Raw genomic sequence first — 23,669 nt, forward strand, 5'->3', positions numbered from 1 at the left:
AATAGGATCGAACCTCAGTAATCCAACTATCTTATTACAATCAAATATAAGATATTCAGGTGACTAAAGAGATTTGATGTGAAATAGTAAGGAACAGATTCTAATATGCAATATTTATTATTATTATTATTATTAACATCTGTATTATTATAAAAAATTCTATTAACGATCTTGGTGTATTACTTGATTCTAAATTATATTTTCACGATCATGTTCAATATATTTATAAACATTCAACAAGAATGCTTGGTTTAAAAAGGTCTATAACTTATTCTTTTTCTACTCCTGCGACTCCATTAATTCTATAATTTACTTTGGTTCGATCTAAACTTGAATATGCAGCTGTAGTCTGCAATTCCATTACTTCAACTGATTCGGTGAAACTGGAAAATATTCAAAGAAAATGTATTTCCTTATGTGCTTTTCGATTTATACCCATTTCCTCTGTTTTTAATTATATTACCTGTAAATATTTTAACTGTTGTAGTCTTTATTCTAGCCGTCAAAATCTTGATTAGCAATTTTTTTTTGCAAAGTTATCAAGGGTGATATTGATTGTTAGTCTATCATAAACAATATCAGCCTTCGTATTCCTACTAAAGGTTTAAGATTTCATAAAATTCTTTTACAGCAGAAATTCAAAATCTCTTTCTCCAGTCTGTAGATGCATAAAATATGCCAAATTGCCTGGGAACAATTTAGATCCTTTTAAAGTATAGTTTCGTTTATTAGTATTTACTGTCCTTGTTCTCAATTTTATTTACGTATGTTTTTTGTTTGTTTATGCTCAACCATGCCGAAATGTAGTAATTATACACCTGGTAGCAGTCCTTTAATGCATGTCATTAAAGTACACCTACTCATCAAAGGTCAGGTCTTTCAGCCAATGACGACTCAGGTTACAACTGTTCAGCCAATGACAGGTCAGCTTTCTACCGTTATAAAACCGCAAGTATCGATTATTCTCGGATATGCAATCGAAAGAGAATTAGCGAAAAGTCACGGAGGCTGGAAATCCAATACTGTCGCAGAAGGTTACGTATGTTCTGTTACTATAATAATTAGCGTTAATTGTAAATAATATTCAAATAAATTCAATTTGTCATCTCGTTTTTCAATGTCTAATTTAATTTCAATGTTATCTCTGTAGGTTCTTATGGGCTAGCAAGGTCAATGTGGACATCTGTTCCTCGGAAAAAATCAATACTTTCGCGTCTGCGCACATCTCACAACATACGGGACATTGCTCAAAAATTAATAATATCAAGTTAGAAATATGGTCGAGCATAAAAAGTCTTATGAAACTCGCCTATAATGGTAATTAAGAAGCTCGTATGAAAATTATGAAACTCGCTTGCGCTCGTTTCATAAATATCCATACTCACTTCTTAATTACCTTCATTATAGGCTCGTTGCAAAATGTACTATTAAGATATTATTTTATTTATTCTCGAACCTTTGTATCTTATGTCTGTGTATTCTGCTGAACTATAATTGGCCTCTGACTGTTGTTCAGCACACAAATATTAATAATAAATAAATAGATGAAGATGATGATTATTATTATTATTATTATTATTATTATTATTATTATTATTATTATTATTGGTTAATTTGTTGTTAAAGTGCAATTTAAAATATACTTTAAGTAAACATGAACCAATCAAAATAAATTAAATTTCTCTATATTCAACAGTTGAGACTTATTTCTCGTGCTATAAAACTGGCTACAGCACACCTACTAACTATTGCAGTGATCTTAGAAAAGAATGCAGTACGTAAGACAAGAATCGATAGTTACGGTATTCCTCGAAATTGTTACAGCGCCAATGTTTTAGAAGATATATGTTCAGATATTGTGTGTATATTAAGTATTTAAAACTAGATTTGTAAAACAAAACCGATAACGAAATGTGTTACATTCGCCACACTTGCAAAATAAGTCGTAAACAAGCTATAAAGACTTTAATTTTATGTTTCTCGCACATTAATATTTCACTGCTCTGTGCAGTACACGTCAAGGTAAGATAACCTCAATATTGGGGTTACTGTGGTAACCTGGGTTAAACTGTGAAAGGCGTTCAGAAAATAGTCTGACAGTCCGAAGAATGATAATAAAGGATATTATGCAGCGTGAACTGTTTATGTTATCTGCAATCCTTGCCTCTCACTTCATTAAAATCACCACGAGTCTACCTTTAGCCGTTACCTTCAATTTTTCATAGTTCGGAATAGTTACTCGTGAAGGTACACGCTGACTCCATAGAGCATATGGCGAAATTATGCACACGTTCTTACTTAAAACATTCTAGACCCCAGATCTTGGCACCATGATTCGGATCTACGAAAATTCACGTTTGGACTATGAAATTGTGATTGACACGTGACGTAACACAGCCCATAATACTATTTTCTCTGAAACCAAAGGTAATTTTTATTAACCTCTCTTTCAAGCTATATCGGTTATGAAGTCTGCGATACAGTTGCAATTTTTAACATTTAATAATGCCTATCTTAATATATAAAATTGAATGTGGGTATGTATGTATGTATGTATGTATGTATGTATGTATGTATGTATGTATGTATGTGTGTATGTATGTATGTATGTATGTATGTATGTATGTATGTATGTATGTGGGTGTGTATGTTCTCTATACAAATCTACACGCTTTGACCGATATGTGCCAAAGTTTGCACATTTAACCTTCATAACCAGGAGAAGAACATAGGCTGCATTAAAATTGTACAAATGGAAGTTAAATTAATTAAATATATAAAAAATAAAAATAAATAGATCAAATATTCATGTATTATATTAAAATGCAAAATCTTCTACAGTCAATTGTTCTTTATTATTGTCTGTTGTATTCAACATAGACTTTCACGAGGCCTTGCAAATTTTAACACATAATTAAATTACATTGTTGTTACACATCATGAAGGCTAAAACTAGATAATTCATGCAATAAGTACCTTTACGCAGTTCAGGACCGTATTATGAATTCCTCGATGCAGTTTTGTAGATAGTGAGCAGACTGTTTTATCCAACTTAATTCTAGAATTCTTTCAAACTACAAGGATTGCTACCACATAATTTACTTAATATTGAATAGCCATAGTAGACCTACTATTGCGAAATATTGACTCACCAAAATTATGCACTAACAAGAATTTGTGTCAAAAACTCATGCGAAATGTAATATGAGTGGCAATATTAACTGGAAAAACGAAAGAAGATGATGTTTTTATCCCACGTATTGCTATTATAGCCATTCGATTTTAAGCAATTATTATAAGTTATAGTAATATTTGTGATAATATTACAATATTATAATATTGCAATAATAATATAGAGCCTATTTTACTGTTACTCAGTAAAGTCTTTATTAATAAGTTATGGTCATTAATGACTTGGCCGTTTATAGAAAAATATGATTTTCTGTTGTGGTAGTGTTCTACATTGCCTTCTCCAGGAGAGTGAATTCTGATAAGTATAGTCTCCGTTACTGCAAAACACCCTGAAATCCATGTATTTGATAGAATCCATCCGTTACAGATTGTAGTTTGGCCTTGAAGGAAATTAAATATATTGTGGGAAGAAAGGCTTAATAATGCATACTGCAGTGGTACGATAAATATTATCATCAATCACAATGTTAAATATCTTAAATGTCCCTGTAGCATAAGGTCTTAATGTTGTTAAAACTCTATTCATAGGTGAGATGGAATTATTTCGATTAGTCAGTTTCTTTGGATATTAGTGGCACTTTCTTTAATATTCGTCACTAGGGAGGAGAAAACATAAGTAAATATGGTTCGTTTTGGTTTTATATAGTTCCCTTGCCGAGGTCTCCGATAAGTCTAACAAACAGTTTATTTAGAAATAGACCAAAATTTAAAACCCGGGCAACGCTGGGTAATTTAAGCCAGTCTTTTATATAATGCAAATTAACGTCTACTTCGGAATACATCTGCTATGGAGCTGATTGCAAGTATTGCTCGTTGTAATAGGCTGTAGCCTATTTAAAAATGCATCCGCTATAAAGTCAATTTAAAGTATTGCTCATTACACCTTATTTCCAAATATATCTGCTATGAAGCCGATTGTAAGTATAACTCATTAACATCCATAAAAATACATCTGCTGTAGAGGCGATTGTAAATTTTTATCATTAACGTTCATTTCTACGTACATCAGCTATGGAGGGTCATTGTAAGTATTGCTCATTAACGCCAAAATACATATGCTACAGAGGCGATTGTATGTAATACTCAGTAAAGTCCATTTCAAAATACATCTGCCACAGAGGCAATTGAAGGTATTGCTCATTAACGTCCGTTTCAAAATACATGTGATAAGGTGGTGATTGTACATGGTCTGATGAAGGACAGAATGTAGAAAATTTCCTTTTTTAATAGTAACAATAACTGGACCTATATCTTGTATCTTGACCTTATGTAACAGTTTGTGCACCTCCAAGCAGCTGTTCAGGTCGCTGGAACTGACACAATATACCCATTTCGTGGCCTCAACGTTCACCCGACATCGCTCTATTGGATTTCTTCTTGTGATCTAATGTTAAGGACCATGTAAACCTATATGCGTGTAAAGTACCTGGCATACAACATTACTAACCCCATCTGAAACGTCATTACTATAGCACCAATGGACAATGTTAGGAAGAAAACGACAAATATAGATTTAAGTCTGGCTATCATATGTATAGATTAATTAACAAGTTTTAATGTTTTTTTTTTAGTTGCTTTTGTATTTTGTGCAGTTTAATTTCCTAAATTTCCTATTTTATACATTATATGTTCAAATACGGGGCTTTGAAAAGAACACTGTACAGTAGTTTCATTTTATAAGAACACGAGATGATTGTAATTAAAATTATTTTATTAACATCCCTTCCAAACTATACCAAGAGTCCAGACCACTAGATGATTCTAATTCCTTCCTGACGTCCCGTTGAAACTGCATCGACAATGAAGACAATGACTATAATTATATAACTCTTAACTACCCAATATATTGGCATAATATGATTGTAATTATATACTGAATATTGCAGTTTAGAGACTATTCAGAGACTAATTTACACGTTTACAGTCTTCGTCACTTCATTATAGTCACGTCATTATAGTATTTAATTTATTGACACACTCAAACGCTAGAAGTTGTTTACCGTTACTCAAATTACATAATCTTCCTTTCTTAAGGATGAAAAAGTGAACTGTAAGATAGTGGCTTCTTCGAAATCATTATCTCATCCTTCTTCTGGAGAAATAAAATAAACATAAATTAATGTGAATTCCAATTCTGTATTATGCTTCGATTGTTAGATCGCTGTATATGTATATTTTATAATTATCTTAGGCATAGCTCTTCAATAATTCTGATGCCACGCTAATGAAGATTCTGACTAATGAGTTTAAATCGAGTCAAACCTAAGTTACCGGCATTCTTACAGAGCCATATGATTGCTTTTTTGACGGGCAACACGTTAGGTTTTCCCGGTTAGTTGTTTCCTCCAAGTCCGACACAAGGTGTATGTTCTCCTTATTGTTTAAGCCGGCGACACAATTCTGCTGGCACTTTACACTGTCAATGTCCATTAGTGAAGGGTTCAAATATATTGGGAAATATTCATTTTCAACCCTAGTTAGATACAAATTGCGAGAAAGTATTTTCCTCTTTCAAATGTATCTACTGCAGAAGTCACTAGAGTTGTGCTTACGCTTCGCACAATGTTTCTTCTTATCGAGAGGGAAACTTGTTTATCTCCACTTATAACACTGAACAACAATTTTGCTCCGAATTAAAATAATGTGTCCCTTATGGTTTGGTGCGCGCTGAATCCGAAAATGCATCTCTTTTTTTCCTATCACGTAGCCTATATACCATGATTTCACTTTTCGATAAGCGCTCCGCCAGGAAACATTTGGCGCGGGTTGGTGACTGTAAACCAAAACAAAAGCTAATGCATTTTATGAGTTTATAGCCTAGTTCCGGTTTCTTATGGTTGTTGGCATGCTCTTTTTTATTAGGTTATTTTACGACGCTTTATCAACAGCTTAGGTTATTTAGCGTCTGAATGACATGAAGGTGATAATGCCGATGAAATGAGTCCGGGGTCCAGGACCGAAAGTTACCCAGAATTTGCTCATATTGGGTTGAGGGAAAACCCCGGAAAAACCTCAACCAGGTAACTTGCCCCGACCGGGAATCGAACCCGGGCCACCTGGTTTCGCGGCCAGACGCGCTGGCCGTTACTCCACAGATGTGGACTGTTCTTTTGTACATTTAATAAATAAACAGATATTGGTCCTTTCTATTCAGTAAATTTCATAACAGTTCAAAGTGAGGTCTACGCAATGAAGAAACAATCGTGTGGTTTTCAGTATTTAAAAGAAACGTTTACCACAAATTCACAAAGTTATGGCTGACTCTTTGTTTGAGAAAAACTTTCCTTTACAGAAAAAATAACATGGCACGCTTTCAAAGATCTTTCTTCTAATTTCCTTGGAAATTCTAGGGCAGACAACTACATCGAACTTGTGGGAACCATAATAAGTGCATATGAGAAAATGGGGTGTAATATGTATCTCAAAATACACTTTTTACATTTTCATTTGGATTTCTTTCCTCCTAACCTTGGAGCGGTAAGCGATATTTTACTACTTAATTAACTTATTATTCCCAGAACATGAATTTTACCAGCAATCGAAAAGTATTGGGAATAAATATGAATAAGGAACAAACAAAAAGTTTCCTTCCCAGGCAGGATTCGAACCACGAAAGTCTTAGTTACCAGTCTATCGTGCTCTGGAGTGAACAAGGCTCTGAAATCAGCTATAAAGGTCGGTCCGGTTTTTTTTTTGCCACTACTGTACATCATCCTTCACTCAATTTACTCGAAAATACAGATTATACATGAACGAAATCCATCCAATAATTCAGAAAAATCGTCAGTATACAGATAGATGCTGAGGAAGGTGGTATGCCAAGAAGCACTTCGTCGATATCTGGATTCTTCCTTGAAAATCTCGTACTGATCTTTCCCAATAGTTTCTTTTTAAGTTTCAATAACTCCAAAGTAAAACAACGAAGAATGAACAAAGAATTAAAGAATATGTCTAAAGAAATGACAGCTTACTAATGTTTTATTGTGTAATTAGGCTTTATAAAGTGAGTTCAGGGATTACTGTTCTCGGAAACAATTTTGTACTGCTGACAGAAGATAATTAAATAACCGTACTGTCATAAGCGTATTACGTACTACAGCAATCAGATTCAGTCGGCTGCAATGCGTAATTGTTTAATGCGCTCATCCTTATTTGGGTTGACGTTGATAACCTGTGCTGTACGTTTGTTGCTTGGAATCTTCAAAGGTTCCCGCACGTTAAACTGTCTGACAGTAATATGCAATTTATTTCACTTGACTGAACCCACGGGCTCATACTCTGCCCTGCCTTTTCCTCCTCCAACGGTTCTTTAACAATGCTTAGTATACTCGCAGTATAGCCAGGCAACATATATTATTTCAAAGTACGCAGAAACCAAATACTCCTACTGGTTATTCTGAAGTGAGAGTTACGTCATTTGCAGGGGCAGGTATAGTCCGAGTCTGCTTACTTCTTACCCTAAGGGTGAAACTTAACCATTTTTCCCCCATTACTACATATACTAGTGGACTGTGGTGATTTTCTAGTTTGCAGGTTGAATTTTCTTTTGCCAACTTCGTTTCGAATTTCGATACTAACAAATACTACAAATGGTAGTGATTTTGTAACTGGTATGTTGGCAGTTGAGACAAATATCAATAGTATCTGTCGGTACTGGAGTTGCATGAAATTAAAATTGTACTAGATTTCTGAGCCTGTTACTGGAAGCTAGTGAAATTTGCACATACTAATAATTAATTAATATCAGTATTAATATTCATACATAATAGTTATTTTATGTGTTGCGTTGTGGTTATAATTCAAGATTATAGTCAGGTAAGTTTTCGGAGTTAGTACTAATAATTTAATGTGGTCAAACAAAATACATTTTTAGGTTAGGTCTCGTGAGTCAATTGTTTAGTCAAACCAATGAATTTCGTATTGCCAGACAAAATACTCGACATGTTGATTCCTTTCTCGTATAGTTTGCCTATGAAAATAGGTTACAAATTATTGAATTATTTAGAATAACCTACCATCATAAAGTACGGTAAGTAAATAAGTCATTTAATACGTAGGATCGTGTGATATCTGGTAACAGTTGCCAACACTAACAAGACGGCAATATTTGCTGTTTAGGAACTGTTCTTATATGACCCTGACTATATTTATGGAGATTAAAGGCTGGTTCACAATAAACCGGGAACGGAAACGACAACGAGAACGGAAATATTGTTAAAATAAGTATATTTAAATATGAGCATTCACAATAGGTAATTGTACATCCTCACATATAAATACATTTATTTTAAAATATTTCCGTTCTCGTTGTCGTTGCCGCTTCCGTTCCCGGTTTATTATGGCTCAGCCTTAATTTTATCATTTGTTTTTTTAATATTGGTGTCGGCGGACATTGTTGGAGATTGATTTGCACACTTGGTGGAGATTAATACAAATTTTGGAAAATACAATTATTTTGGAATTGGAGTATTAACTCAGTATGAAAATTACTTTCCAAATAACTAACATTAAAGGCTCGTTGGATTCTGATAAAGGAGCGGTATGGCCAATAGACAATATCTATTGAATTGTGACTGTATTTAACATACACTCATTAAAAACTGAACCTAATTATGTGTTGCAAGATCTCCCCTCCTTGTCCATGTTAATTTATTCTCTAATAATAACACTGATATGCTGCCTGGCAGTTCTCAGAACTTGAGGCGATACTATTACAAAAATGGATCACGGATACATAACACAGCGCTTAGAAACACGAAGCAACCAAGAATTCTTAAAAAAAAATAACGTACTTCTGAGTGACATAACTGATATAGTTTTAAAATATTTAAAAGTTCTTGTAAAAAATTATTTAAGTAAAAAAACTCCAAGATTTATGTGTTTATAATAGATTTCCTGAAAATATGTATTTACATATTTTTTTTATGAAAATATGTGTTTTTATGTGAAATAAAATTCGGGTTTTAATCTTGAAACTTCATGTTCGGAATTTTTAACTTTGTTAAGGGAACGCACAGGTGAAATTACTAAATCTTACAGTTTTCATTTTTTTCTCAAAGACCAAGGACACCAGAATAAAATTATGTGACACGTTTCCTTATTAAGATGCAATAAAGGGCAGGAATTTTTTTCAACGTGATATTCTTTAATTTTCGACGTGTGGAACCATTTATATATAAATTAATTAAATTAATATATAAATGGTTCCACGCGTTGAAAATTAAAGAAAATCACGTTGAAAAAAATTCCTGCCATTTATTTCATCTTAATAAGGAAACGTGTCACATAATTTTATTCTAGTGTCCTTGGTCTTTGAGAAAAAAAAAATGAAAACTGTAAGATTTAGTAATTTCACCTGTGCGTTTCCTTAATTGTGTTTTATCACACGCAAAAATAATATTTAATTACATAGAAATCCGCTCCTTAGTAATAATTAGCAATTCATATTTCGCTGTTAGAACTCTATTTCGCGATTTGTCGCGATTGTTTTATCTGCATATTATTAATCAAAATCACTTAATTCGTAAAGATTAGTAAAAATCTATTGTATATCTATTATGTCGTGATTTTCGCGATCTCCATAAATACCCGGTCCTGGTCATTTGGCTCGAGTCTACGGATGCGGATCTGCTCCTACGAACTAAGGATTACTCTAATGATAGTGTAATATATGTATAGAGTCCTGCGTTTTGTATTTTGAATACAAGTTAGATGTACAGTCTTAGACACAAAAAATAACCGCTCTACTGTAGCGTGAATTTGTCGAAGTCCCTTCGGTCAGCGCCTGATTCACACGACTAGGGAAAGGGTGTTTATTTTACACCTAATTTATTCCTTGAATATATCTTCGTTGTAGATTATTCCTGCCATGTTTGCAGTTTTCCTTCGGAAAGATAAATGCGGTAGCTTCCCGTTGCTTTCCGCACACCACTCTCTCTTTCGCATCTTAAAAGATACCAGAAGTTAGTGACAACCCGAGTGACGTCATCTAGCGATACGCGGGAGGTGGTAAATTAAGGCGTCAATTGTGGGTTCGAGCGGCAGCCGAGGCAGTGCAACTCTAGAATGTGAAGTGATAGAACGTTCGCAATGATGCCAAATGATTCATAACGAACATTCACATTCATAATTGAGCAAATATCAGTAGTTGACAAGTCAAATTGGAAAAAACCGCGAGTGAATTTGAGTGAAGAGAGGAAATTCACATTGTCGAGGCATATGCGGTGGAAATGGAAGCGGACGTATAAGAAACGGATACCTTGCGTTCAATATTCCATTCCGAGAGAAGTATTCACTCATAAACTTGCGGCTGTTTCTCCGATACAGCGTATCCTGATATTTTTATTTTTGTAAGAGTCGTTTTCATAACCATTTTGTGATGTTTTTACTAATTAAAGTCTACCCCACGTTTCCTCCAACTAAATTTTTAGCACTAGTAACTACCAAACAGATATAAAAATAAAGGATTAGTGTACATACCTCAGGTTTTAGATCCTTCGTGCCACAATTGATTGAAATTCATTCCGTACAAGATGGCAGAAAGGTAGATAGGTTCACCAGACGGTCTGGAAATACGAGAATGGCGACAGAGTCAAATGAATGGAAGTTTCTGCGGTAGCCTATATGATCATGTCTCGTGACCAGAATAATGTACGAAATGGAAACATAAAAATTGGAGATTTATTCTTCAAAGAGATGAAAAAATTCAAATTTCTTGAAGCATTAGTAACAAATATAAATGACACTCGGGATGAAATTAAACGTAGAATAAATATGGGAAATGCCTGTTATTATTCGGTTGAGAAACTTTTATCATCTAGTCTGCTGTCAAAAAAATTTGAAAGTTAGAATTTATAAAACAGTTATATTAGGCCTACCGGTTCTTCTGTATGGCTGTGAAACTTGGACTCTCACTCTGAGAGAGAAACAGTGATTAAGGGTGTTTTAGAATAAAGTTCTTAGGAAAATATGTCGGTCTAAGAGGGATGAAGTTACAGGAGAATGGAGAAAGTTACATAAAACACAACTGCACGTATTGTATTCTTCACCTGACATAATTGGGAACATTAAATCCAGACGTTTGAGATGGACAGGGAATGTAGCACGTGTGGGCGAACCCAGAAATGCATATAGTGTGTTAGTTGGGAGACCGGAGGGAAAAAGGCCTCTGGGGAGGCCGAGACGTAGATGGGACGATAGTATTAAAATGGATTTGAAGAAGGTGGGATATGATGATAGAGACTGGATTCATCTTGCACAGAATAGGGACCGATGTCGGGCTTATGTGAGGGCGGCAATGAACCTGCGGTTCCTTAAAAGCCATTTGTAAGTAAGTAAATAAGTAAGTAAGCCTATATACTCGTACGAACAAAGCCAACAGATGACTCGGAATTTCAGGCTGAAAATATTTCAAGTGCAATAGCTTAGCATGTCGTAACGAAGTCAATTGGTTATAGAACTGAATCCTCCCACTTCTTCAGTAAGCAACCCATAGACTACCATCCCCCACAAGTACATTTATGTTATAATTTATCTCGCGCGGCTCATTTTAAAGCACGAAGCCCCATTAGTCTTGCACGGGGCAGTGGGATGAAATTAATTGCGCACTAAGTGTATTTAAATCATTAGCGATTTTACTATTCATAAATTCATACCCAGAAGAAGTTATACTTTATTCCAGAGTCTTAAGACTGATCGCCCACACACTATCTAAACATACAATCTGTGACTACACATTATTTCAAATGTGAACACTTTAATCGGCACAATATTTCTTTCGTCTCATGTTAAGGTAGTATTGTTGTAGCTATTCTAACCTACACACAAACAAGGAACCATTTCTCACTTCAAGAACTACGAACTCCTTTCTTTCTCTTTGATGACGTATTGGAAAATTAGTATATATTTTTTTAAACTAGTTAAAAATTGTTTCTTTTACTATCCCATTTCACGAAGTATAAGAGAAATTATTGTGATGTTCACAAAAATTTATTTAGAAATTTAGGTTGAAGTAAAGTTCTTCCATTCCTGAACGTTTTTCCTAATCTTCAAATGCTCCTTTTCTCAAGTCTTCTTCCTAACAAATCATTTTCTTAAATACTAAGTTACTAAATTCGAAGTTCCTAAAGCAATTTCTCTAATGCATTTTACCTCAAACTATTACTTTCTAATGATATATAATGCTAACTTATTTCACTATTTTAATGTTACATTTCATTGTTACAATTTCAAAGTTACTTTAAAATAATATGTTGATGTTATGCCCTAAAATTGACAGAATTTCAGCCCCTGTTTTCAGTTTTATACTCTTCGTAGTGTTAAGTTAATAATCTAAATCTTTCATGAACTTTTGCCATTTTTTTCCTATTCACACGATTACAGATTCAGCCTATATTATATTTGTATTCTATAATTTTGGAATATATATTTTTCATAAATTGTCCTACTTTATTCATGTACGATATTATTCTTCTCTATGTTAATATTATATTATAGCCTATAATTTCACTGCACCTGTAATTTTAATTTTAGTTCCTATTTTGTTTTATTTTCTATATTCCTCTTATATTAATATATTATATAATATAATTTCACTGTAGCTGTAATTTTAATTTTAGTTACTATTTTATTTTATTTTGTGTATTCTCTTATAGGCCTATTAATAATATATCTGAACTGCGACAGAACACGAGCGCTGCTCATTCGGTCCTCAAATTTTGCTAATATTACTGTAGCCTCTATTTTATATTGAATGTATTATTTTATTTCTATTTGTATTGTTGTAATTATATTCTGTATTCTGTATTTTTGAAATTTAAATAAATAAATAAAAATAACCTAACGTAAAATCAGCAAGAAAATTCTTTTGATTTCACCTTGTTGCTTTTCTAAGTTCGTGTAAAGCATTAATTATACAACCATCAAGGAGTAAATTCGCACCTCTTCTGTTGGAGAGAATTTATTTCTGGTTCTCACCCATCCCTAAAAGTTTTGAGAAAAAAATCAGAAAATGTTGGTGTAGCTAAAATGTAAAGCAAATGTATAGCCTACTTCTCGTAGCATCGTTGAATAAATCATTACTAACAATAGAAAGCCAATAGTACATATATACAAGAGGTTCTTTGTTTTATAGGAATTGTGTGTATTTGGGAGAATGTCATTAGAGCAAATATATTAACCATGTCTGCTTTTCCTATTTTTTTTTAATATAACATACCAATACCTATGAATCAGTAAGTCGTCAAAGGTATGTTATTTGGAGATAGAAGTTCCCTTCCACAGTATACCTACTAGAGATTAACAACGATCGAGAAAACGAGACTAACAGCGCCCGCAAAGCCGACAATCCGCACGACAATGTTATATTACGTCGCGTCCTTGACGTAAAGACTGGTTGTGAGTCTTCCGAGACTCGATATTGTCCCGAAGTCCCGAAGTAAGCAGTTGTTTATACCTGAATGAACTTTTATCTACTTTGGCAACTCATATATGTATAAACAATCAAGTAGCCTATTTGAAATATTTCTGCCTTTCAGTGTATAATAATCCGTTCCCCAGTCTTCATTTAATTGCTAGGCCCTTATTAAAAGGCTAGGAATTTTCTTTTCATATGTTTAAGATCAAGTGTGCAATCTCAAGTAAAAAGATATTAAACATATTAATGTCATGTTTTATGTTTCTTAGAAATGCAAATTGATTTGAGAATTGTTTTGTTTTCATTTATATAACCATAGGTCATATCATATAATAGAACCAGAACATTTTGATAACTAAGATACTGTTCTGTTTTGTCTTTTTGTCTCATTTAAACATTTATGTTATTTATTTCAATGATGTATGTTATTCAAAGTTACGAAATCTTTCCACGCCGACCAAGTGCTATTTCGAGAATGACAAGCGAGACTCGAAACGCAGCGAGAATGACGAGCCGAGACTCGAAAGACAAATGCAGCGAACACAGCGAGCGAGAGCGGCAGTTAGTTTTGTTCGTCTCTAATACCTACCAATTAATTGTGAAATTAAAATTCAAAGTCTTCGAAACACAAAACATCGTATTACAAATCCTTAGGACTCTTTACACATTATCCACTATAATTTATATTTTCAAGGAAGATAATTTTGTCAATATAACAATTTGGCATAAACTGAATTCCAAATTCTAACTATAGTTCTTCCTTAATTAATCTTGGCCTAAAAAACTGTTCTATATTCAAGATTCTCGGTACCACCCTCGCTGGAAAGTTGATGATTTAGCAAATCTTTTGCCTTGAAAAATAATTATAATAATTTTATCAGTTAAAAAGTATAATAACTGTAATTTTGAAAGTAAGTTTTATTTGGACTGTGTCTTGCAGAATTAATTACAAGCATTAATTGAAGGTGAAAACTCTAGAGGGATGAAGTACTAATCCTTTAGATTACACTCTCTTCTCTCATTAGCTTTAAATCTGAGATCTACTTGAAACATCGCAACTGTAGAGCATAAAACCTCAAGCAAGGTAAAAACCCAAGCCTTCCAAATGGGAGGCACAAGAAAAAGGCGCGTTCTGTACTACATGTTGTACTTCGTGATGGCTGGAGGTAAGTTTAAACAAAGCGTAACCACGACTGCATCTCAGACAATGCCCCGTCTTTAGCACAAACACGCCGATACCGCCACAAATGATGCATTGCCCTCACCTGATAATTAATAAGACAGCGTATTGAACAGGGATAAATGGCCGACACGAATATAGTACCGCTCATTAATACCAATCAGATCACAACAAGGTGCGAGAATGGGGCTCCTTGGACGACGACAGCTCTAACCTGCATGTTTCATATTAATGTGTCTCTTGTTTGTATTTTTAAAAGTTCAATATCATAAAAATTACATATAGGTTATCTTTTATTTTTCCTCTTGCAGACCTAAGTATAATGTCCGTTCTGTCACTATAAAATTGATCAGTCAATCAGCGATATTGTCATCCTGAATTTCTTACGCATTGTACGATTTAATTCAATCATTTTTAAAATTTGTGAATTAATTTATTTGATTTGTTTTTACTCAAGCAGTATAAAAATGCATAGGAAATATAAATAGCATCAATACAGAAAACAATGTGATGATGATGATGATAATAATAATAATAATAATAATAATAATAATAATAATAATAATAATAAGCAAAATATAGATATGTTTAGTTAGATATAATTCTAAAAGTTTAACAATTAAAATTTAGTGTTAAATAAGACAATTCCACTACTCTTTCATCGTACGATGACGCAGAATATCTGCATGAAAACTTCATATGTACTTCGGTATATTAATAGTACATTATGCAACGAGCCTATAACGATAGTAATTAAGACGCGAGGATGTTTATGAAACGAGCGCAAGCGAGTTTCATAATTTTCATACGAGCGTCTTAATTACCATTATAGGCAAGTTTCATACGCCTTTTTATGCTCGACCATATTTCTAACTTGAAATTATTAATAAGTATTCATTTTATTCTTATGTGAGTGGGGAGCGAACTGACCTTGTGTAATCTCGTAAATTGTGATATGTGCGCAGACGCGAAAGTATTTATTTTTTCCGGGCAACGAATATCGACGACCTTGGTACAACCTAGAGAGTAAACTTGATACGACCTTGAAATTGAATTCGACATTGAAAAACGAGATGACAAATTGAATTTATTTGAATATTATTTACAATTAACGCTAATCATTATCGTAACAGAACATAACCTTCTGCGACAGTATTGGATTTCAAGCCTGCGTGACGTTTTGCTAGTTGTCTTTCGATTGCATATTCGAGAATAATCGAAAACCTGAACTTTATTGAATAGGTGTACTTTAATGACATGCATTAAAGGATTGCTACCAGGTGTATAATTATTACATTTCGGCATGGTCGAGCATAAAATAATATATATGATATGCGTGATTTAAGACGGCGTTTATTCCGTCGGATCCCGGCCAATTAGTCACTCATACGAGTGCACCTCCGCACATATGTGTGGACATTGTCCTACGTTCATAGATATCTATGACGTAGTGCAGAGGGCAGGCCACTACAGGGAACCCAAGAGGTGGAACTTAAACTGAGACGATTCGATCCGACACCGGGATGGTAATCCGGTGTGGCTTAGGGATAAAGCATCAGCACGTACAGCTGAAAACCCGGGTCCAAATCCCGGTGCCGGAGAGAATTTTTCTCCGTTCCATTACTCTTTCATCGTACGATGACGCAGAATATCTGCATGGAAACTTCATATGTACTTCGGTACATTAAAATAATACAAATAAAAAATAATACATAAGACAATTTGGATCCAAGGACTGATTAACATGATGAATAAAAAGTGATATATTAAAAATAAATATTCTCCAAAGTAATATTTGAAGAAAGATCATATTCTAGACGCGAAAAGCAGTCTTTCTGACAATCGGCTTTTGAAATAAGTCTATGTCTGACAGCCTTTTACACTGTGCACACTAAAATACTCTACTTTCACCGTTTATACTAAGAATGAAGGCTTACATTTCAATGGTAAAAAGTTATCTGCCATTTCCAGAACGTGTCAACATTATTTTCATAGGTACTTCTGAATTTCTTCCACTTATCTTCAACATCCCACTTATTTCTGAGTTCGTACCTTATAATTTTGTCTCTTAAGAATACTCCAGTTAAGAATGCAAGAATCTCATTTGTGAATAGTTTATTCTGCTTTTATCATACTCACAAAGAGTCCTACATTCACTTGCATAGGGAAGAACTAGTTGAATTTGAATTTATTTCCCTGTCTTTTGTGAAGAACTTATTTCCAAATTCCAAGTAATTGAATCGATTTTTTGTAAAACAACACATGTCAGGTTTTAGTCGAAATTGAGTTATTGGCACTAACTTGTTCTTTGAATGTCTATCTACGTGTTTGTGTACACTTGTCAGTGCTAAACCTAATGCTATGGTAATATCTGGGAATATTCAATGTTTGGAGAAACTGCACATGTCACGTTACATCCCAGAGGAATATAATCATTTTATGATGATATTGTTAACTATCCTGGTACTAAAAATGATAAAGATGTTGGAAATCATGTATAAGGCGAGACCAAACACAATTTGTTGTGCTGTAGTAATAATTGTTTTTTTTTTTTCAAAACTGCACAGGAAAGCTATTAATTTTCCAAGAGAGCTCGTTAGAACTGTTTTTATTGTAGAATGTATATTTTCTACACATTTCCTAAGTATGTACTGTACAATATATTTAATTTAATTTAAAATAACTTTTAAGAAGCTTTTCCTGTTTATCTCAAAACCAGTTGTTGCTGATATGCGTTGTTTTTACAAAAATCGATTCTATTGTTAAATTTTACTATGCTTATATTTCTATCAATGTATTTTTACTTTCTGTTAAATATGACTTCCAAACTGTTACCTATTCAGTTTTTTTGTTTTGTTTTGTTTTTTTTTTGGTTGTATGTGTTTTTTCATTCTTTTTTTGTTTATCGATATTTTTATTCTTAAAAGTCTATTACAATTTACAATTTTAGGACCTATGTATTTCATTTTTAATATACGTTAACTATTTATTAAATCCAAGATTTGAAAAAATAATAACGGTCCATAATATTCACATGCAGATGACACAGTGATGGTGAATTTCAAGCTCTCAGGCAAAATATATTTTATTAAATAAATAAATAAATAAATAAATAAAATAGATAAATAAATAAATATTGTTTCAGTACATATCAGTCCGATTTTCTCTGCTTTGCTGACATATGCTAACAGGTGATAACACTGAAAAGACGGGCATATTAGATTTTAGAAACCAATCTTACGTGAACCCAACTAAATAAAAGATCTCCAAGGTAGCAGTGTTGGGTTGTAAAGAACACAATCCCAATAATAACAGTAACAATATGATTATGGCCATTCACGAAAAATTACCCATCCCAAACAAAATTGGAACTGGTATTAACAATTCAAATATTGGAACAAGTAAACGTTCTTAAATATTTAGATTATACCTTAACATATCTTGAATAATGCTATTTAATGCTCAAAATTCAAAATGATAACAAACCCCTCAGAATTACTCATATCAACCAAGATTTTAAAACAACAAACGTCTAAAAACACATAAGATTGAAGGTTTATACAATTTTGTATGTATTTATTCACACTGCAATGGGTATATATCCGGTGGCAGTGGTAACTAATTACACTCAATAATGACAATAATAAACTTATTAATTAAAATACAGTTAATAATGATACCAATAATTAATACAAATAATTAATACTAACAATAATTTATAATAATAATAATAATAATAATAATAATAATAATAATAGGAATATCCTAAATTAAATGAAGCACGATCACTTAAAATTACATTTAAAATAAATCTAATTTGTATCTTAAATCTAAGTTCGAACTAAAACCCACGAGTATGATATGTTCTTATCTGCACAAGTACCTTTCCACATTACACTCATTTCGCTGTCAACTCACTCACTGCACTGGAACTACGACACATTTCACTGATTCTATCCTGATTTCACTAACACTTCAAAAACATTTCACTGTTCAAATACTTTGCACTGCCACTATAAACTATAAAAGCTTCCCTGACAGGAATACGTTTCACTGACACAACACACTTCACTGACACAACACACTTCACTGACACAACATAATTCTTCACTGATACAACACTTCAATAACAAAATATCATTTACATCCTTTACATACTGTGTATAATTACCGTCTATTAGTAAAGTCCTTAAGCCTATTTTTAAATACGTTTTTGGTTGTTGGTAAAGCCTTTAGTAAGTCTGCAGGTAAAGCATTTCAGTCCCTGATAGTACGATTGAGAAAAGAAAACTTTCCAGTGTCCGTCCTCTGTCTTCTTTCCCTCAATTTATATGAGTGGTCGTTCCTTGAAGAGTAATTTGGCGGTTGCAACTTATTTTTTATTTCTCTCCAGGCAGGCTCACCTCTGTATGTTTTGAACAGTGCGCATAATCGAATTCGCGTTCGCCTGTCCTTGAGTGTGTCCCAGTTTAATGGTGAATGTTTCCGACAACACTTGAGAGCTCGTTTTTGAATCTTTTTCAGTGTCTTAATATGTTCTAATCTGTAAGGATCCCAACATGCAGCACCATATTCCATTACTGGACGTACTAGTGATTTATATGCAATCTCTTTGGATTTATCAGAGCCTTTTCTTAGTACCCTCATCACAATGTGTAACGCTCTCCATGCTTTTCCCGCTGTGTCCGTAACGTGTTCCCCCCAGCCGAGATCGCTGCTAAATGTTATTAAATTTTGGCAAAATCCACTCTCTGTTTCGGTAGTGAAGCATGGAAAATACGAGTGAAAGATGAGAGACGCATAGCATCTACTGAGATGAGATTTTTTAGAATAACTGCTTGATAAAAAAAATAGACGCAATAGTTCATGAACTCAAAATAACATCTATAGAAGAAATATCTCCGTGATTATAGACAAAATTGGTTACAACACGTCAATAGTCGGCAGTCGGTAGAGTGCTGGCCTTCTGTGCACGAGGTTGCGGGTTCGATCTCGGCCCATGTCGATTGCATTTGAGTATATTCAAATGCGACAGGCTAATGTCAGTAGATTTACTGGCATGTAAAAGAACTCCTTCGGGACAAAATTCCGGCACACCGGCGACGCTGATATAACCTCGGCAATTGGGAGCGTCTTTAAATAAACAATATATTTTTTTAACATGTTCTTTTCCTTCCTTTCCTCTTTTTTGTTCTCTTAATCACCAGATCAATTTATTATCATAACCTTTTTATTATGAATTTTATTTACTTTTTGTATCTCTTTTCTTTTTTATTAAGATTACATTCCATTTTGTTATATTCTTCCTTACGTTTTCCATATTAACTATCTGTACTAAATGAGTTGCTTTTACTATATTCCAATGTATTTTACTTTCTTTTTTTAATATTGTATTATTTTCATGTTGTTTAGTGTCGATTTTCTTATGCTATTATTACTGTTATTTTTTTTTAATACACTAGTACTGTATTCTGTTCTTCAACTTTTTGTTAAATTGTCACTGTTTGTGTACTTTGTGACTTGGTAGAGTGTAAGAGAAGGCCCTATGGCCTTAACTCTGCCAGTATAAATAAATAAATAAATAATTATTATTATTACTATTATTATTATTATCATTATTATTATTAAAAACAATTAACGTTACAGGATACCAAAACAGATGCTGCGGTACATCCTCAGTGGAAGAAGATCTACCGGTCGAACATTCCGAAGACGGCACGAGAACATAAAAGGCAACTAGGTCTATTATTGACTGGCAGTATAAAAATGATAGTATGATTATCAAGGATAAGGATATTTTAAAAGAAGTCCAATGAACAATTTACCAATTTATATTGTTAAAATGTCACAGAATCTGAACGACGTTTGAAGTTCACAGGGGAGCTTGAATTAAGAGTTCGATTTACCATTACCATTGCTTTGATCCGCCACTGTGGTGGTAGATAATGGATTAGTTGTGAGTGCTGGTTCGGCCGGAATGCAATGCCCGGACCGAAGTCGGAGTGTTGACCAATTGGTCAGTTAGCAAGGGCGTGGTCCCTGCCCCAGCGCGTGCTGCTCTTGCTGAAGATGGAGGAGCGTTTCCTGCTCGTGGGTACCACATTCTGATTTATTCATACCGTCTCCCCTCATTACATCTCGCCGACATGCGATTTTGCTGTCGTGTTACAACACACACCGTGCAGTACTACCGAGGTGTCCGTGTACACTCCTAACCGTTATCATGTTACAACATATTCCACAATAAATATTCGTAATCCAAATGTCTGCGCACAATCAACCCACAGTTCCAGGCGAATTTCTCCGCTAATACGCTTCTTAAACAATTCCGACTGCCGCACCTCCCAATTCCTAGGCATTCTTCGCGAGAATTTCGCTTAAGGCTCCTATTCCTTGGACGATCGAAGGGGTGGAGAAGACAGAAAGGAGAGAGCAAGAACTTAGTACATACATACATACATACATACATACATACATACATACATACATACATACATACATACATACGTACATACATAACATACATGTATTACACACATACATACATACGTACATACATTACATTACACACATACATTACATACACACACATACATACATACATACATACATACACACATACATACATACATACATACATACATACATACATACATACGTACATACATACATACATTACATACACACATTACATACAGACATACATTACATATAGACATACATTACATACATACATACATTACATACATTACATACATACATACATACATACATACATACATACATACATACATACATACATACATACATACATACATACATACATACATACATACATACATACACATTACATACATACGTACATACATACATACATACATACATTACATACGTACATTACATACATACATACGTACATTACATACATACATACATACATACATACATACTTACATACATACATACATACATACATACATACATACATACATACATACATACATACACACACACATACATACAGGGTGAGTAGGATGAAAGGTACATGGTTTGAGGGATGTTAATATTGGTGATTCTGAACAAGAAAAAGTTTATATAAACATATGTCCTGTTCTTAACGGTTTCGAAGGAAACTAATGAAAACAATAATAATATTTACAATTTACAAATGGCTTTCAAGGAACCCGAAGGTTCATTGCCCCCCCCACACAAGCCCGCCATCGGTCCCTAGCCTGTGCAAGATTAATCCACTCTCTATCATCATATCCCATCTCCCTCAAATACATTTTATTATTATCCTCCCATCTACGTCTCGGCCTCCCTAAAGGTCTTCTTCCCTCCGGCCTCCCAACTAACACTCTATATGCATTTCTGGATTCGCCCATACGTGTTACATGTCCTGCCCATCTCAAATGTATGGATTTAATGTTCCTAATTATGTCAGGTGAAGAATACAATGCGTGCAATTCTGTGTTGTGTAACTTTCTCCATTCTCCTGTAACTTCACCCTCTTAGCCCCAAATATTTTCCTAAGAACCTTATTCTCAAACATCCTTAATCTCTGCTCCTCTCTCAAAGTAAGAGTCTAAGTTTCACAACCATACAGAACAACCGGTAATATAACTTTTTTATATATTCTAACTTTCAGATTTTTTGACAGCAGACTAGATGACAAAAGCTTCTCAACCGAATAATAACACGCATTTCCCATATTTATTCCTCCCGAGACAATAATAATAATAATAATAATAATAATAATAATAATAATAATAATAATAATAATAATAATAATAATAATTTAATAATAATTATTATATTTTCTCTGGCAGAGTTAAGGCCATCTGGTCTTTTCTTCCACTCAACCAGGATCAAAACAAATACAGAAAAATACATACCGGTATAAAAGTATTAACTTAAAAATAATAATAGTAATAATAATAAAAAATAAAATAAAAAAGACAGATTGAATACATGTGTATATAACTACAAACAGGAAAATACATTCTGTTATACAAGTATCAACTTAAGAGAAAAGAATTAATTTACATGATTATAACAATCACATAACTAAAGGAATAGTGCAATTAATATAATCAGCATAGATTACATTGAGACAATGACAATTACCTAGATATTAGTATTGATGGAAAAAAACAAAATAATGGCTGTTTAAAATAATAGTAATAATAATAATAATAATAATAATAATAATAATAATAACAATAATAAATAAACATTATAGCTAAAAAAACTAATTCTGTGCATTTAAAATATTTCTAAACAACCTAATTTTAAACGATTGAGGACTAAGACTACCCCTGATTTCCAGCGGCAGCGAACTTCAGGAGCAGGCCATGGCTATTGAGAAAGAACTTGAGTACAGAGATGTCTGATGACGTGGTATTGACAACAACAGATTGTGCTGTGAACGTGTATTACGATTATGGTTTGAGCTACGAGAGTAAACCGAGAGGCAAGGTAGTTGGGTGTGGAATCATGTACAATTCGATAGGCTATAGCAGGCAAAGAGAATGTACTGAACGTCTATCTTGCAAGCGGAGCCAGGAGAGTCGTATAAAATATTCCGATATATGATCATGTCGGCGGATATTAAAAATAAATCGGACGCAGACATTATGTACACGTTGAACAACGAGGAACACGAAAAGTGCAGATGACAGTAAATTAAAACATTGTTCCTTGTGTTCTGCTTAATTGTGTATTTTCTTTACAGAACATGTTCAAAAAGTCCACCGTCAACTTCAATGCACTTTGCAGCTCTGATCTGGGCTGATTCGGACATTCCTTTACTTGAGCACAAGCATGTAAAATGCGAGCGAGGAGTTTCCACTTTGCGCTTGCAGACTTCACTCTTAAGCACAG

The 23,669-nt window shown here is 33.6% G+C and overlaps 1 long non-coding RNA gene across 1 annotated transcript in view; it reads right to left on the minus strand.

Moving 5' to 3' along the window:
• Positions 1 to 23,669, minus strand: part of LOC138716237 (uncharacterized) — a 610,264-nt gene that overhangs the window by 533,291 nt on the left and 53,304 nt on the right. The window contains exon 3 of the long non-coding RNA XR_011336607.1: positions 10,672 to 10,757. This is a non-coding gene — a long non-coding RNA (uncharacterized lncRNA). The remainder of the gene's footprint in view (positions 1 to 10,671; positions 10,758 to 23,669) is intronic.

The sequence above is a fragment of the Periplaneta americana genome, chromosome 16 (assembly GCF_040183065.1).
Source record: "Periplaneta americana isolate PAMFEO1 chromosome 16, P.americana_PAMFEO1_priV1, whole genome shotgun sequence".
NCBI lineage: Eukaryota > Metazoa > Arthropoda > Insecta > Blattodea > Blattidae > Periplaneta > Periplaneta americana.